Below are 18,930 nucleotides of genomic sequence, written 5' to 3'. Positions count from 1 at the left end.
CTGTTAAGGAGCCTTTTGATCCTGGACTTTGGGCTCCTGTACCGCTTGCCGTGCAGTAGCAGAGAACCGTCTATGACTTGGGTGACTGGAGTCTTTGACAATTTTCTGGGCTTTCCTCTGACACTGCCGAGTGTGTATATAGGTCCTGGATGCAGGAAGCTTGGCCCCAGTGATGTACTGGGCCGTTCACACTACCCTCTGTAGCGCCTTATGGTCGAATGCCGAGCAGTTGCCATACCAGGCGGTGATGCAACCGGTCAGGATGCTCTCGAGGGTGCAGCTGTAGAACCTTTTGAGGCTCTGGGGACCCATGACACAAAAAAAACAGTTTCCTGAGGGGGAAATGGTGTTGTCGTGCACTCTTCACGACTGTCTTGGTGTGTTTGGACCATGATAGTTTGTTGGTGATGTGGCACCCAAGGAACTTGAAACTCTCAACCCGTTTTCTAAGTCCTGATCTATGTTAGTCCACCAGATGTAAGATCTGGCCAAACTTTTCATCCGGGAGGCACCCGGGTGAGTCTCATAGACCTCATCCATGACTTGTGAACCATCAGGAGGCGGGACGACCACTCTGAAACCATCCTGCACACTCAGCTCAGTTTTGCACTTTGCATAAGATCTCAGAACTAAATGGGAGTAATGATGTTTGTTTCCTGCAGCCGCTACAACTTGTCTTCCATTTTTTTCCTGGCGTAGGGCACTATCCAGGGCTTGAAAAGCGAGGCTCGGACCTGAGGTTTTGAATGACATCCTCAGTCACTCGTGTGTTTTCTCACCCCAGTTGAGTATTTTGTTGAGCAAGTCACACCCTAGTAAACTAGGCCCATTCCCTTTCACCACTAGGGGCTGTGCTCTCGCGTCCAGCAATTGTATGGTCTCTCCGGTGTACATACAGTCTGATCCCTGCCAGTGGGATGGCGGGAGCCTGTTTTGAGGACCAAGTGATTCGGTAGGTCTCCTCACTGATGACCGATGCAGTGGTCCCCATGTCAACCATAGAAATAGAATGAATAGAACGGGCTTGGAACCTCTAACCCTAGCAATTTGGCTGGTAAACTCACGGGTACACTCCTAATGGCTGCCTGGTATTGTGATGCAATCATTTCCATGAGAATGTTCATTCAAATGATGTTAACTGATGTGGCTCATGCAATGGAATGTATTTATTTATGTCAGTTGAGTTCAATCAACAAATCAGAGCACATATTCTAGCACATTTTACATTTTGCTACCTGCTTTACTCCTATGGGTACACTGGCAATGGTCCACCCATTATGGCAACATTGACTTGAATGGGGACGCCCGCTCTATTCATTCTATGTTATGGCGTCAACCTCATCTCTTTTCCATCTAGATCCACTGTAGCAGGTAGCCTAGCTATTAAGAGTGTTGGGCCAGTAACCGAAAACTTATGTAAAAAAAAAAAAAAAAAAGTAGCATAGACAGGCTCACTCCCATAAACATGATATAGGAACAATCCTCTCCCTCTGTGCTCTCTAAGTAGTGTGCTGACTGCGGCTTCTTTGATTCCCTAACCAGTCTGCCCACCCTCTGGCTTGCTCTTTGCACCCCTGAACGTTTGAGCTAAATGCAGTGCTTAATTTGTAAATTAGGTTGTGCCGGAACAAAAAGTGAGCCCGAGAGGGGGGTTACCTGGGGGCTCTGAGGTACTGGAATGTATGGGGGAAAAAAGTATCTTTATTATAAAGCATTGCATGCATTATCATCGCTTTTGCCTACTGTCGTAGAGTAGAGGCGCTTGCAGAAGTTGTACACATGGGGATCCTTTTTTGTAGACTAGGGTCTGGGAAAAATTTGACCTTTTTATACATTTTAGGGTGTTTTCACACTTGGTCCCTTTCAGAAAATGTTGGAACTCAGTGCAGTTCTCTGACATTTTTTGTGCAGTGTGAAGGTTTCAAAGGAAATCAGAACCCTCAAAGCGAACTGAACTTGAGAGGTGGTCTGAGTTCAGCTTACTTGAAGTCTTAGGTTCAGTTCCATTTTATTGTGGAATGTGAAGACAAAGCTCTCCAGGTTCGCTTATAATTATTTCCACACCAAGCACTAAACGCTACAACACTATAAGCTACTACATGGCCATGGCCCTTCACATTAGTGCCACAAATAAACAAAAAACATGATGAACAGGTTGGCGGTACGATTTTAAGTAACATTTTCAATTAAAGCATTATTTAATCTGCAATTATTCTTCTGCCATTTATCCTGTTACTTGTATTTTTTACATGTAAATATTATATTTTGATTATGTACAGTTTAAGTCGGAAGTTTACATACACCTTAGCCAAATACATTTAAACTGAGTTTTTCACATTTCCTGACATTTAATCCAAGTAAAAATTCCCTGTTTTAGATCAGTTAGGATCACCTTTTTATTTTAAGAATGTGAAATAGAATAATAGTAGAGAGCGATTTATTTCTTTCATCACATTCCCAGTGGGTCAGACGTTTACATACACTCAATTCGTATTTGGTAGCATTGTCTTTAAATTGTTTAACTTGGGTCAAACGTTTTGGGTAGCCTTTCACAAGCTTCACACAATACGTTGGGTGAATTTTGGCCCATTCCTCCTGACAGAGCTGGTGTAACTGAGTCAGGTTTGTATGCCTCCTTGCTCACACACTCTGTTTCAGTTCTGCCCACAAATGTTCTATAGTATTGAGGTCAGGGCTTTGTGATGGCCACTGCAATACCTTGATTTTGTTGTCCTTAAGCCATTTTGCCTCAACTTTGGAAGTATACTTGAGGTCATTGTCCATTTGGAAGACCGATTTGCGAGCAAGACTGATGTCTTGAGATGTTTCAAAATATCCACATAATTTTCCTACCTCATGTTGCCATCTATTTTGTGAAGTGCACCAGTCCCCCCTGCAGCAAAGCACCCACAAAACATGATGCTGCCATCCCGTGCTTCATGGTTGGGATGGTGTTCTTCGGCTTGCAAGCCTCCCCCTTTTTCATCCAAACATAACGGTGGTCATTATGGCCAAACAGTTCTATTTTTGTTTCATCAGACCAGAGGACATTTCTCCAAGAAGTACAGTCTTTGTCCCCATGTGCAGTTGCAAACCGTAGTCTGGCTTTTTTTATGGCGGTTTTGAAGCAGTTGCTTCTTCCTTGCTGAGCGGCCTTTCAGGTTATGTCGATGTAAGACTTGTTGTACTGTGGATATATAAACTTATGTACCTGTTTCCTCTAGAATCTTCAGAAGGTCCTTAGCTGTTCTGGGATTGATTAAAGTACGTTCATCTCTAGGAGACAGAACACATCTCCTTCCTGAGTGATATGATAGCTGCGTGGTCCCATAGTGTTTATACTTGTGTACTATTGTTTGTACAGATGAACGTGGTACCTTCAGGTGTTTGAAAATTGCTCCCAAGGATGAACCAGACTTGTGGCGGTCTACAATTATTTTTCTGAGGTTGGTTGATTTCCCCATTATGTCAACTAAAGAGGCACTGAGTTTGAAGGTAGGCCTTGAAATACATCCACAGGTACACCTCCAATTGACTCAAATTATGTCAATTATCAGAAGCTTCTAAAGCCATGACACCATTTTCTGGAATTTTCCAAGCTGTTTAAATACACTAAGTTGACTGTGCATGTAAACGTCTGACCTACTGGAATTGTGATACAGTGAAATAATCTGTAAACAATTGTTGGAATAATGACTTGTGTCATGCACAAACTAATGTCCTAACCGACTTGCCAGAACTATTGTTTGTTAACAAGAAATTTGTGGAGTGGTTGAAAAACGAGTTTTAATGACACCAACCTAAGTGTATGTAAAAATCAGACTTCAACTGTTTGTCTTATTTTCTAACTACATCAAACTATTAGCTTCCAAAATGTTTGTTGGGACATCTCTGGTTGTCCAATACCAGGTTCTGATGGTATGGCTTGTGGTCCACTGTGTATTTACCCAGAGTGCATTGAGTAAATGTTGGAAAAAGATCTTGGTTCTTTTTTAAACATTGCAATGTGAATACAATGAGGACTCAGGCCATAAACTGTTTTAAATGAACTTATAAGAGAGCTGAGTCCTCAATCAAAGGCAAGGACAGTGTGAATACAAAGAGAATAGAGTTCATTTTATTTTTTTACCCCTTAGTTTTAAAGAGGTCTATATGTGAAAACGCCCTTAAATGACTGGAGACGTCAGCAGAAATATTTTTTTAATACATCACAAATGATCGAAATGACTACTTTGACACTGACAAACTGAGAATTTTAGATCAATAAAAACGAGCTTGTCTTGAATCCATCAATAGCCTTGGCCTAGGTGTGTGGAGACTAATATTGTAGTAAGAAATTATAGTCCTAAAAAAAGCTTTCCAGTTACACTGACTCACCCAATGATGCGCATCTCACTCACCAGCGATGGCAAATGTGCCTCTGCCAAGAGCTTATCTTGTTTAACTTTGTAAAACAATACTGTTCGCTCAATAGGCTTATTTGGAAGTTGATTAGTATTTTCTTTATAGCTACATGTATTTGCTTTCCAACCTGCATTTTTCAGCGATTGTATTTGAAATAATGCGAAAGGCCTGTTTTGGCTGCATGCTGTTGCATTTGTAAGCTGTTTAATATTCATCAAATGTGTGTAAGTTACTTCTCATCAGAATGGTATTTTTGTGTAATTCTGTGGTGAGGTTGCAGTTATCTGTTCTATGTCAAAACTAAGTTGCATGGGCCGCTGAGAGGGGAGAGGTCAAAGTGTCATCATGTGTAAACATATATTTTACTCCCTACCTTTTCTAGTGGGGAAAGAAGGGTTGCAGTATTGTTTCTATCTTAACCTATAGCCTCACCTCCTCTCCGTGAGTTTGTCCAGGAGTTTGTATTTAGAGTGGATTGTATACAAATGACAATTTGATATATGCCTGTTGATATGGAGGATTTGGTTTATGGTTCTGGGGTTTGGGAAAGGAGACAAAGCTGAACGATGAGTTGTCTGACTATGTGTGTCTTTGCTATTAAAAGGAACTCAGTTGCATTGTAAGGGGGCTCTCGGAGAATTCACTGGGGAGACACTGAATTTATCTGAGAGTCACAGGATCGTGATAAGAGATCATATAATTAAAGATGGACTTTTATAACTAACTCTGACGTGTGTGTGTGTGGTTTGCTCCCATGATTAGGTAAATAGAGGAAATTTTCACGACACTGTTCACTGACAGATTTGCATATTGTGATTGGGCTACACACATTTCATAGTGTAGGAGAGTGTTGGAGAGTTAGACTGGTTATGCCATCAAACTTCAAATAATTAGAATAGTACACAACGCAGAACAGAACACCCAGATTATGGGTCAGTGGCCCAAGCCCGCGAACAGGAATGACAGAAACGGGAATCAGATCACTATGATCAGCAAGAACTTTACTTTGGTTTATATTTGAATTTTTTGCGCTACTAGTACTGCCTGTTTATGTTAAGGAGGCAGCTACAGTAGCTGGATGGTATTAACATCTTCTGTTTTAATTTCATTAAATGCAGTTTATTTTATCTGTGTGCTTACATCACCCACTACCACCCTGGTACTACTCATAGCTCCCGTTCTCTTCAGTCCGAAAAACCCAAAGGTATGTGTCCGTGATTACTCCTGTGTAGAAGTCCAATGTCCAGTCTCTCGACAACAAGGTAGACTAAATTCGAGCAAGGGTTGCCTTCCAGAGAGACAGTGATTGTAACATTCTCTGTTTTACATGGCTCTCTCTAGATATGCTGTCGGAATCGGTTCAGCCAAAGGGCTACTCCATGCGTCGTGCCGACAGATAAACACCTCTCTGAGAAGAGGAAGGGTGGGGGTGTATGCTTCATGATTAACGGCTCATGGTGTAATCATAACAACTTACAGGATCTCAAGTCCTTCTGCTCACCCGCCCTAGAATTCCTTACAATCAAATGCCGGTCATATTACCTCCCAAGAGAATTCTTGTCAGTTATTGTCACAGCTGTGTACATTCCCCCTCAAGAAGACACCAAGACCGCCCTCAAGGAACTTCACTGGACTCTATGTAAACTGGAAACCATATATCCTGAGGCTGCATTTATTGTAGCTGGGGATATTAACAAAGAACTTGAGAACAAGGCTACCTAAATTCTATCAGCATATTGATTGCACTACGTGCAAAAGTAATACACTCAATCACTGCTACTCTAACTTCCGCGATGCATACAAAGCCCTTGCCCGCCCTCCCTTCGGCAAATCCGACCACGACGCCATCTTGCTCCTGTTGTCTTATAGGCAGAAACTAAAACAGGATGTACCAGTGACTAGAACCATTCAACACTGGTCTGACCAATCGGAATCTACACTTCAAGATTCTTTTGATCACACGGACTGGGATATGTTCCGGTCAGCCTCAGATAAAAAAACATTAATCTATACGCTGACTCAGTGAGTTTATAAAGAAGTCCGTTGGAGATGTTGTACCCACTGTGACTATTAAAACCTACCCTAACCAGAACCGTGGATGGATGGCGGCATTCGCGCAAAACTAAAAGTGCGAAACATTTAACCATGGAAAGAGGTCTGGGAATACGGCTGAATATAAACAGTGTAGTTATTCCCTCCAAGGCAATAAAACAAGCGAAATGCCAGTAGAAGGACAAAGTGGAGTCACAATTCAACGGCTCACACCATTTAACCATATGTGGCAGGGTATATAGGAAATCCCGGACTACAAAAAGGGAACCAGCCACGTCACGGACACCGATGTCACGCTTCCAGACAAACTAAACACCTTCTTTGCCCGCTTTGACGATAATACAGGGCCACCGTTGCAGCCCGCTAACAAGGACTGCACCCCCGCCCCCCTCCTTCTCTGTGGCTGACGTGAGAAACATTTAAACTGTCACGAATCCCGTTTCCTGAGTCTGTTTTTTGCCTGTGTTCTGTCCTGGAGTGTTTTTTCCGGCGTCCTGGAACGCACCCTGTCTGGTTGCCGGGCAATGTAGCCAGTTGGGAGTTCTGATTACCCGCACCTGTATCCCATCAGCTATCTGCTCACCTGGTCCTGATCATCTCTCCTCTTCATAAGCCCGGACCTGCCGGATCGTTAGCCATGAACAACAGTATGTTGTGCCATAGTATCAGCCTCAAGTTGGATAGAATTAGTTTTGTTGTTTTTTACGTATTGCTTGCCTTAAACTTACCTCCGTTTGTTCTGTCTTCAGTTACTCACCCGGATCATTTACCCCATTCCCGCCTGGTCGTCTGAGGATTCCGCTACCCCATTGGATCCACCTATTTACTCCCATCAACTCACCACCGCTGCCCGCTACGCCACCTGGATATATCTACCCATTCACATTCACTTGTAAATAAATACTCACCTTCTTCCTACTCTCTTTGTCCTGGTCTTCTTCTGGATTCGATTGTGAAAGAACGTGACATAAACAGGTTAACCCGTCGCAAGACTGCTGGCCCAGACGGCATCCCTAGCTGCATCCTCAGAGCATGCGCAGACCAGCTGGCTGGTGTGTTTATGAACATATTCAATCGCTCCCTATCTCAGTCTGCTGTCCCCACACGCTTCAAGATGGCCACCATTTTTCCTGTACCCAAGACGGCAAAGATAACTTATCTAAATTACTACCGCCCTGTAGCATTCACTTCTGTCATCATGAGGTGCTTTGAGACACTAGACAAGGATCATATCACCTCCACCTTACTGGCCACCCTAGACCCACTTCAGTTTCCATACCGCCCCAATAGGTACAGTTGATGCAATCGCCATTACACTGCCCTATCCCACTGCCCTATGGAATAAAAAAGAAACAAAACTTTAAGCACAGGCCATTGTTTCGTTTAGTTCGTATTGCTATTATGTCAGCAAAATATCAACAAGTGACTCAATGTTTGAAAATGATATATGACGTCAAGATAATTATGCCTTAATCAATTGACTTGATGGATCAGCTTCTCACATAAGCTTTTATCGACAGATTATATAGAAAAAAAATATTTATTTGATTCTGGTGGTCAATTACCTTATGTCAAGCCATAGAAATGTGATATGCATGAGTTTGCCGTTTATGAAGAGACTAAAGATGTTTATGTTGTCATGCTCGGTCATTGTGTCTTGATAAGGACAGCTGGAGGGATAAGCATGAATTGGTAGGGCTAAGCATGAATTGGTAGGGCTAAGAATGAATTGTCATTGAAAATTGTGAGAAACATCTACTACATTCCCATTCAAGTGAGATGAGAAAATGATGGTCAATATATGTGATCCCTTTTAGTTGGATTAAAATTGCAAGGCAAAATATTGTGGTTGGGTAACATTTGTTTTCTTATTTAATCAGGCAAGTCATTTAAGAACAAATTATTATTTATAATGATGGCCTACCAGGGAACAGTGGGTTAACTGCCTTGTTCAGAGGCAGAGCGACAGATTTTTGTCCTTGTCAGCTCAGGGATTTGAGCCAGCAACCTTTAGTTTATTGGCCCAATGCTCTAACCACTAGGCTACCTGCCGCCCCATTGCAATGTTGACGCATGATTCATGTTCATAAATTACAAACCTATAGCATGAATTATTCTGCTCGACACAAACATGAAATTATGGCTGATCGTACATTTGTTGAAAGTAATGCGCATTACAAACCAGAAACATGGAGAAAAGACAAATACTGTGCACTTCTCATCAGCTGTCCCAAGCCTGTGTTACTCCCGCCCCGCCACCAGGTACAAAAGTAACGTTATTAATTCTGTCAAATAACTTTAATAAATGCCATTTGAACTAGTACAATCTATTTTGTTACTATCTACTATAAGTGATTCATTATGGCATGCCACATAAGATATTATTGTGTTTGAAATATAGCAGTCAGATCAAGGTATCAGTAACATTTGAATATTAAAGGTCATTTGGTGAAAGCCGATAAAACATAGGTCTACACTATGTAATGACATAACCTATCGATGACCATACAGGTCACTGCACATAATGTATAATACACAGTGTAGACAAAGCATTCACACAATTCACATCAATAAAAGGTCAAATATACAATACAATAGACAGGTATGACTGTGCTGTTATGTACAGTAGTAGCCTACAGTGAATGGATTTTTTTTTTTTTTTAAATGCTACAGGTGCAGAGTGATAATGACCAGAGGCAAAATATTCTGTTACTGTCTCAGCAGGCCACCTGTGTCAACACTTGCACACAGCCTATCCTTGCACACACCATCACTCACAGTGGATGAGTGAAATTTATAGTCCTGAGAAAACAGTTCCAAAAATAAATAATTGTCTAAATATTATGATTTCATATCTACTTGTAAAGAATACTTAGAGTACAAAGTGCTAACCACCCAGCCTTTGAGTAGATAGGTGTATTTCCATGCATTTGAAAGGAGCGGGCTAGTAGATACCCATAGACTTTCAGCGATTGTGCTAAGCTAACGATATGCTACCTTCAACTTCCTTCAAACTGTACCAGAAACATAAAAATGGTATCCATGATTTTGTCTGACTGGGTAAATAGGAAATTATTATCTCAAAATACCAAAGTATCCCTTTAAGGGTTGGCTCTCCCATCGGCTCCAGTGCGACAGCAGCTGGGTCTGGTATGAAAAGTTCATTGGCCTTTTATCAATTAGATTTCCTCACCACCTGCGTCCTCTCTCCTCTCTCGCCTCCTTTTGAAAAAGGTCAACGGTAATCGAGGAGCGCTGGCGAGGAGAGTGAAATGCGCTTGCTTGAAATAAGATGGTCCTTCTCCACTCGCGCGCCATTAGGCAAATTACGTTTACAGGGGTGGATAAAACAAATGAATTTAGTTGTTCAAGATATTTTATAGATAAAAGGAAAAGTTGTATATTGTTTTTGAAATATGTGCATGCGTTTCTCCTCCGACAATACAACAACGGATTCACCGGGGTTGTGGCAGAAATCAAACCTCTTCCGCAATAGGATACACTTGTGCTTCCTCACCAAAAGGATGCTATTTTTTTAACCTTTATTTAACTAGTCAAGTCAGTTAAGAACAAATTCTTATTTGTTATTTCTTACTAATGAATTGATTGAGCTTGTTCAACATTGCAATCTACAGTGCAGGCGACTGCTCTACAAATCATCTTGCATCATAAATAACGACTCTTTATTATCAGTTACATTACCAGCAACATTTTTTAAAATTGGATTACATATACCTTTGAAAAACTAGATTACTTCATGGATTACTTTTAAATTCAGAAAGGATGTTTGCGAAAATATACATTATGACACCTTTCTGTTTTATCAATGCCTTTCAGTTCAGTATGGAAAAAAAGGTGCACATTTCTGAGGCGACTATGATGACACAACAAATGCGTTTGATGGATATTTTTTGTCTTCTTCAAATGGCGCTTCAGGGGAAAGTAATCCAAAAGTAACAAAGTAATCAGATTACCTTTCTGTGTTTGGGTAATACAAAAGTTATGTTACTGATTAACATTTTGTTTACAGGTAACTATAGTAGTTACTGTAACTGATTACATTTAGAAAGTAACCTACCCAACCCTACCAATCAGTCATACATTTATAAATACCATAGGATACACCTAGAAATTGTTTGTGACCTTAATGCAACCGTGTGATTTGTTTGTTCTTCTCTGAATTGTCATTTGGTCCTTCTACAACCACCAGGCAAAGGAAACATACACACACACACACACACACACACACACACACACACACACACACACACACACTGCTCACTGAGTGCTGTATGCTGAGGTGATCATCTGAAGGCCTGTTTTTTTTTTAAAGCCACATGGGGGAAAACCCCCTGTGTGTAAATTATTCAGCCTCACTGCCGGTGCTATTCTTAGGGTAGACTTTTCTGATGTTTGATGACATTTTCATACAAAGGTCTGTTTATATACTTCTTGAAATGTTTAAAGGCTCAGTGCAGTCAAAAATGTGATTTTTGTCTATACATTTCCACACTATGAGGTTGGAAAAATACAGGGAAACTGTGAAAAGGATGATGCCCTTTTAATGTACGGGCTGTTTGGCCTGTCTGGTGACCACACCGGCCAGTAAATTAGTTAATAAACCAATAAGAAAGAGAGTTTGAAACTTCTCTGCCAATCACAGCTATTTTTCAGTTTTCCCCTCCACACTTTGAGCACTCCCAGACAATCCTAGCTAATTTCATGTTTGAGAAATTGCTCTTAGCTAAGAAGCTATTCATTTCATTTTTGGACCATTTTTAATTGAAAACAATCACGGTAAGGTACTTAATTGTTACCCAGAAATGATTTGATATTGAGATAAAAACAGCTGCAATGGACCTTTAATCAGTATGTGCTATCCACCACCTAAATGGAATATTGTGGAATATTGCACAATATAAGGCACTGCACCTGTTATTCCCCTCCATCTCTCATTTGCATACTTTCATGTGAACTCAAGTGACTTTATCAGCTATGTCACAGTTTGGCTCCAACCAAACTTCAGGACAGTGTCTTCGGAAAGTATTCAGACCCCTTGACTTTTTCCAAATTTTATGTTACAACCTTATTCTAAAATGGATTCATAAAAAAAGTCCTCAGCAATCTACACACAATGCCCCATAATGATGAAGTGAAAACTGTTTTTTAGCCATTTTTGCAAAAGTATTCAGACCCTTTGCTATGAGACTTGAAATGTAGCTCAGGTGCATCCTGTTTGCATTGATCATCCTTGAGATGTTTCTACAACTTGATTGGAGTCCATCTGTGGTAAATTCAATTGATTGGGCATGATTTGGAAAGGCACACACCTGTCTATATAAGGTTGACAGTGCATGTCAGAGCAAAGACCAAGCCATGAAGTCGAAGGAATTGTCCGTAGAGCGCCAAGACAGGATTTTGGGGATCTGGGGAAGGGTACCAAAAAAGTCCTGCAGCATTGAAGGTCCCCAATAACACAGTGGCCTCCATCATTCTTCAATGAAAACATTTTGGAACCACCAAGACTCTTCCTAGAGCTGGCCACCTGGCCAAACTGAGCAATCAGGGGAGAAGGGCCTTGGTCAGGGAGGTGACCAAGACCCTGATGCTCACTCTGACAGAGCTCTAGGTTTCCTCTGTGGAGATGGGAGAACCTTCCAGAAGGACCACCATCCCTACAGAACTCCAGCAATCAGTGGCCAGATTGAAGCCACTCCTCAGTAAAAGGCACATTACAGCCCGCTTGGAGTTTGCCAAAAGGCACCTAAAGACTCTCAGACCATGAGAAACAAGATTCTCTGGCCTGATGAAACCAAGATTGAACACTTTGACCTGAATGCCAAGAGTCACGTCTGGAGGAAAACTGGCAACATCCCTACAGTGAAGCATGGTGGTGGCAGCATCAGGCTGTGGGGATGTTTTTCAGCGGCAGGGACTAGAAGACTAGTCAGGATCGAGGCAAAAATGAACGGAACAAAGTACCTAGAGATCCTTGATGAAAACCTGCTCCAGAGCGCTCAGGACCTCAGACTGGGGTGAAGGTTCAAAGGTGCTTCAACAAAATACTGAGTAAAGGGTCTGAATACTTTACTTCATTTTTTTAAAAATTATTCATTTGCAAAAATGTCTAAACCTGTTTTGCTTTCTCATTGTGAGGTATTGTGTGTAGATTGATGAGGGGGGGGGGCTATTTAATCAATTTTAGAATACGGCTGTAATCTAACAATATGTGGAAAAAGTCAATGGGTGTGTATACTTTCTGAAAGCACTGTACACATAGGTAGTGGTAAACAGGATAGGTAATAACAGTAGCAGCAGCGTATGGGATGAGTCAAAAGATAGTGCAAAAGGGCACCACTGGTAATTCTTGTTAGAATGTTTGCTTGTAAGAAGGAATCAGGAGGACAGAGCTATGGTCAGATTTGGCGAAGGAGAGCCTTGTGTGCGTTTCTGTGTGTGGAGTAAATGTGATCAAGTGTTTTGTCGCCTCTAGTTAGACAAGTGACATACTGGTAAAAATGGGGTTAAAAGGATTTCAGTTTCCCTGCATTGAAATCACCAGCCACGAGAAGTGCCGCCAGTGGATGTGCATTTTCTTGTTTGCTTATCTTGTTGAGTGTGGTCTTATTGCCATCATCGGTTTGTCATGGTAAATAGATGGCTAGGAATAATTATAGATACACTGTAGAAAATACGAACCCAACATCTAAAGTGTTTGTCCCATGTATCGTGAGCTGAAATATAAGGCCCAGAGATTTTTCATACACACAAAAAGCTTATTTCTCTCAAATTTTGTGCACACATTTGTTTACATCCCTGTTAATGAGCATTTTAGCCTTTCTCAAGATAATCCATCCACCTGACAGATGTGGCATAACAAGAAGCTGATTAAATAGCATGATCATTACACGGAGCAATAAAAGGCTACTCTAAAATGTGCAGTTTTGAAGGCACAACACAATGCCATATGTCTCAAGTTTTGAGGGAGTGTGCAATTGTCATGATGACTGCAGTAATGTCCACCATAGCTGTTGCCAGAGAATTCAATGTTCATTTCTCTACCCTAAGCCACCTGGATGTCATAAGGTGAATGCACCAGTTTGTAAGTCGCTCTGGATAAGAGCGTCTGCTAAATGACTTAAATGTAATGTAATGTAATGCAACGTCATTTTAGAGAATTTGGCAGTACATCCAACCGGCCTCACAATCACAAAACACGTGTACCCACACCAGTCCAGGACTTCCACATCCGGCGTCTTCACCTGCGGGATCGTCTGAAGAGTGGGAGGGGGGTGGGTGATGAGAAGAATTTCTGTGTGTAATAAAGCCCTTTTGAGGGGAAAAAAATAATTCTGATAGGCTGGTCTTGGCTCCCCATTGGGAGAGCCTGGCTCCAAAGTGGGTGGGCCTATGATAGAGGGTGGGCCTAAACCTCTAGGTTGCCTACGTGGACCTTTCTCCATGCAGTGGACGACGGTGGCATCAGGCAAGTCCAAAGGGGGGTGGGTGTGCCTCTTCAGAAACAACAACTGGTGCATTGCTTCAAGTGTGAAAGAAATCTCAATCTTTTGCTCACCTGATACATAATACCTCATGGTAAGCAGCAGACATTTTTATCTACCAAGAGAGTTCTCATCCATAATTATCATAACCGGCTACATCCTGTACACCCAGAGGCAGCGTTTCTGGTGGGGGGGGGGGACTTAAAACTGTTCTACCTCACTTCGACCAACACGTCTCCTCCACCACTAGGGGCGCTACAACTCTAGACAACTTTTATTCTACCCACAGAATTGCATACAAGGCCCTCCCTCTTCCCCCCATTTTGGCAAATCAGACAAACAAAAGCTCAAACAGGAGGTACCAGTGACGCGCTCATTATGGAAGTGGTCCAATGAAGCAGACGCGAGGCTACAATACTATTTTGCTAGTATAGGCTGGGTTATGTTCTGGGATTCATCCAATAGCATTGAGGAGTTTATCACATCAGTCATGGGCTTCATCAGTAAGCTCATAGATGACGTCGTCGCCACAGTAACTAAATGAACGTATCCAAACCAAAAACCATTGATTAGAAGCAATATCTGTGCCGGGCTAAAGGCTAGAGCTGAGAGCTTACAAGGAAAAGGGACACGGACATAGATGCATACAATGAAGCCCGCTAAGAACTCCTACGAGACATCAAACATGAAAAAGGACAATCTATGAGGAAGGTGGAATCCTATTCGACTGGCTCCGGCGCTCGTCGGATGTGACAGGGCTTGCAGACAATAACGGATTAACAAAGCGCAACCCAGCAGTGAGATGACCAGTGACACAGAACTTCCAAACAAGCTCAATATCTTTTGTGCTCGCTTTGAGGAAAACAACACACATTCTTACATGAAAGCCCCTTATGTTCCAGATGACTGTGTAATCTTGTTCTCCGTGGCTGATTTGTAAAAAATAAAAAAAATAAAAAACACCTTTAAACAGATTACACAGATGGAACACCAAGGCACATTCTAAGAACATGTGCAGACCAGCTGACAAGTGTTTTCAATTACATTTTGAATCTCTTCTCATCCTAGTTTGTAATCCCAGCATGTTATAAAATCAAATGTATTTGTCACATACACATTGTCAGCAGATGTTAAACCTGTTAGGGATGATGTGAATTTTCGCAGCTTTTCGCAGCTTTTTGTTAAAAATCTTGCAACATTTCAAAGTCCTGCTACTCATGCCAGGAATATAGTATATGCATATGATAAGTATGTGTGTATAGAAAACACTCTGAAGTCTCTACAACTGGTTAAATCGTGTCTGTGGCTATAACAGAACGTGTTTAGGAGTAAAAATCCCTGGGAAAACTGTTCACCAAAAACACAAAAAAAATATTTATCCGCCAGTCAATGTATTGTCTAAGGCGACAGAAAATAAACGAGGTTCCCATTTCAACGCCTACAGCTTCCACACGATATCGCCAGTACTGGCATTTCATGGCTGCTTTATCCTTGGTTAGATGACGTATAGGCACTTCCTGTCTTGGGGCGCACCGCAGGATGTTATGAAAGTGAAAACATGGACGATGATTTCAAGACTTGCTGCTATCGAATACAGATCGCCCCGTGATCAATTTGATAGATTATTAATGTTTATTAATACCTAAAGTTGGTTTAGAAAAGTAGTTTGACGTGATTTGTAAAAGTTTATAAGCAACTTTTGTAATTTTAAAAAGTGACGTTGCGTCTTGTAAAGGGGAATTTTCCTGGATCAGACCGGCCTTCATGAAATGACATTTTGGGTATACAATGACGGATTTAATCGGGAAAAAGACCCAATTGTGATGTTTATGGGACATATAGGAGTGCCAACAGAGAAGCTCGTCAAAGGTAATGAATGTTTTATATTTTATTTCTGCGTTTTGTGTAGCGCCGGCTACCGCAAAATCTGTTGTTTAGGTGACGTTCTGGTATTTTGGGGGGTGCATGCTATCAGATAATAGCTTCTCATGCTTTCGCCGAAAAGCATTTTACAAATCTGACTTGGTGGCTAGATTCACAACGAGTGTAGCTTTAATTCAGTACCTTGCATGTGTGTTTTAATGAAAGTTTGAGTTTTATCAAAAACTATAGGTGGCGCTCTAAAATTTCCGCTGATTTGGTTCCTGCACCGGAACACCCATCCATAAGACGTTTTTAATGTGAGTGTAGCGAAATCCTTGTGCTTCTAGTTCCGACAATGCAGTAATAACCTAACAATTCCAAAACCAACCTAACAATTCCAAAACTACTACCTTACACTTGTGTGTATAACGGGATAAAGAATATCTACATAAAGATATATGAATGAGTGATGGTACAGAACGGCATAGGCAAGATGGAGTAGATGGTATATAGTACAGTATATACATATGAGATGAGTAATGTAGTCTATGTAAATATAATATTAATTAGCATTGTTTAAAGTGGCTAGTGATATATTTTTACATCAATTTCCATTATTAAAGTGGCTGGAGTTGAGTCAGTGTGTTGGTAGCAGCCACTCAATGTTAGTGGTGGCTGTTTAACAGTCTGATGGCCTTGAGATAGAAGCTGTTTTTCAGTCTCTCAGTCCTGCTTTGATGGTGCTTTGATGCACCTGTACTGACCTCGCCTTCTGGATTATAGCGGGGTGAACAGGCAGGTTGTTGTCCTTGATGATCTTTATGGCCTTCCTGTGACATCGGGTGGTGTAGGTGTCCTGGAGGGCAGGTAGATTGCCCCCGGTGATGCGTTGTGCAGACCTCACTACCCTCTGGCGAGGCTTACGGTTGTGGGCGGAGCAGTTGCCGTACCAGGCGGTGACACAGCCCGACAGGATGCTCTCGATGTGCATCTGTAGAAGTTTGTGTGCTTTTGGTGACAAGCCAAATTTCTTCAGCCTCCTCCTTCTTCACGACGCTGTCTGTGTGGGTGGACCAATTCAGTTTGTCTGTGATGTGTATGCCGAGGAACTTAACTTACTACCCTCTCCACTACTGTCCTGTCTGTGGATTGGGGGGTGCTCCCTCTGCTGTTTCCTGAAGTCCACAATCATCTCCTTTGTTTTGTTGACGTTGAGTGTGAGGTTATTTTCCTGACACCACACTCCGAGGGCCCTCACCTCCTCCCTGTAGGCCGTCTCGTCGTTGTTGGTAATCAAGCCTACCACTGTAGTGTCGTCCGCAAACTTGATGATTGAGTTGGAGGCGTGCATGGCCACGCAGTTGTGGGTGAACAGGGAGTACATGAGAGGGCTCAGAACGCACCCCTGTGGGGCCCCAGTGTTGAGGATCAGCGGGGGGGGGAGATGTTGTTACCTACCCTCACCACCTGGGGGCGGCCCGTCAGGAAGTCCAGTACCCAGTTGCACAGGGCGGGGTCGAGACCCAGGGTCTCGAGCTTGGTGATGAGTTTGGAGGGTACTATGTTGTTATGCTGAGCTGTAGTCGATGAACAGCATTCTCACATAGGTATTCCTCTTGTCCAGATGGATTAGGACAGTGGGCAGTGTGGTTGCGATTGCGTCGTCTGTGGACCTATTTGGGCGGTAAGCAAATTGGAGTGGGTCCAGGACGTCAGGTAGGGTGAAGGTGATATGGTCCTTGACTAGTCTCTCAAAGCACTTCATGATGACGGAAGTGAGTGCTACGGGGCGGTAGTCGTTTACCTCAGTTACCTTAGCTTTCTTGGGAACAGGGACAATGGTGGCCCTCTTGAAGCATGTGGGAACAGCAGACTGGGATAAGGATTGATTGAATATGTCCGTAGACACACCAGCCAGCTGGTCTGCGCATGCTCTGAGGACGTGGCTGGGGATGCCGTCTGGGCCTGCAGCCTTGCGAGGGTTAACACGTTTAAATGTTTTACTCACGTCGGCTGCAGTGAAGGAGAGTCATCAGGTTTTGGTAGCGGGCCATGTCAGTGGCACTGTATTGTCCTCAAAGCGAGCAAAAGTTATTTAGTCTGTCTGGGAGCAAGACATCCTGGTCCGCGACGGGGCTGGTTTTCTTTTATATAAAAAATATATATGTTTATAAATTGACCACCCAAGAACTCCAAGGTAACCTTCCTAAACGACTATCGCCATGTAGCAGTCATGAAGTGCTTTGAAAGGCTGGTCATGAAACACATCAACACCATCATCCCAGACACCGTGGACCCACTCCAATTCGTATAACGCCCAACAGATCAACTTCACACTGCCCTTTCCCACCTGGACAAGAGGGTAAATAACTATGAGAGAATGCTGTCTATAGACTACAGCTCAGCGTTCAAGACCATAGTACCCTCCAAACTCATCACCAAACTCTGGACCCTGGGACTGAACACTTCCCTCTGCAACTGGATCCTGGACTTCCTGATGGGTCGGCCCCAGGTTGTGAGAGTAGGCAACAACACCTCCACAATGCTGACCCTCAACACGGGTGCCCCTAATGGTGTGTGCTTAGTCCCTTCCTGCACTCCCTGTTCACCCACGACTGCGTGGCCACACACAACTCTAACACCATAAACAAGTTTGCTGATGACATGACGGTGGTTGGCCTAATCACAGATGGCAACTCCTCCAGGCAGGAGGTCATAGACATGGCAGTGTGGTGCCAGGACAACAGCTTCTCCCACAGCGTTAGTAAGACCAAGTAGATGGTCATAGACTACAGGGCTGTAGTGGAGTGTTTTGAGAACTTTACGTTCCTTGGTGTCCACATCCCTAAGGACTTAACAGGGGCCACACACACCTGCACAGTCGTGAAGAGGGCACGATAGCACCACTGCCTCGGCAGGAAGCTGAAAATACTTGGCATGGGCCCTCAGATCCTTAAAAGTTCTACAGCTGCACCATCGAGAGCATCTTGACTGGCTGCATCACCACTTGATATGGCAAATGCACCTCCCTCCACCACAAAGCACTACATAGGGTGGTGCGAACGTCAAGGTACATCACTGGGGCCGAGCTCCCTGCCATCGTATCTTC

Source organism: Oncorhynchus nerka, linkage group LG6, assembly GCF_034236695.1.
Source record: "Oncorhynchus nerka isolate Pitt River linkage group LG6, Oner_Uvic_2.0, whole genome shotgun sequence".
In the NCBI taxonomy this organism is placed as follows: Eukaryota; Metazoa; Chordata; class Actinopteri; order Salmoniformes; family Salmonidae; genus Oncorhynchus; species Oncorhynchus nerka.
This window is presented reverse-complemented; position numbering follows the sequence as displayed.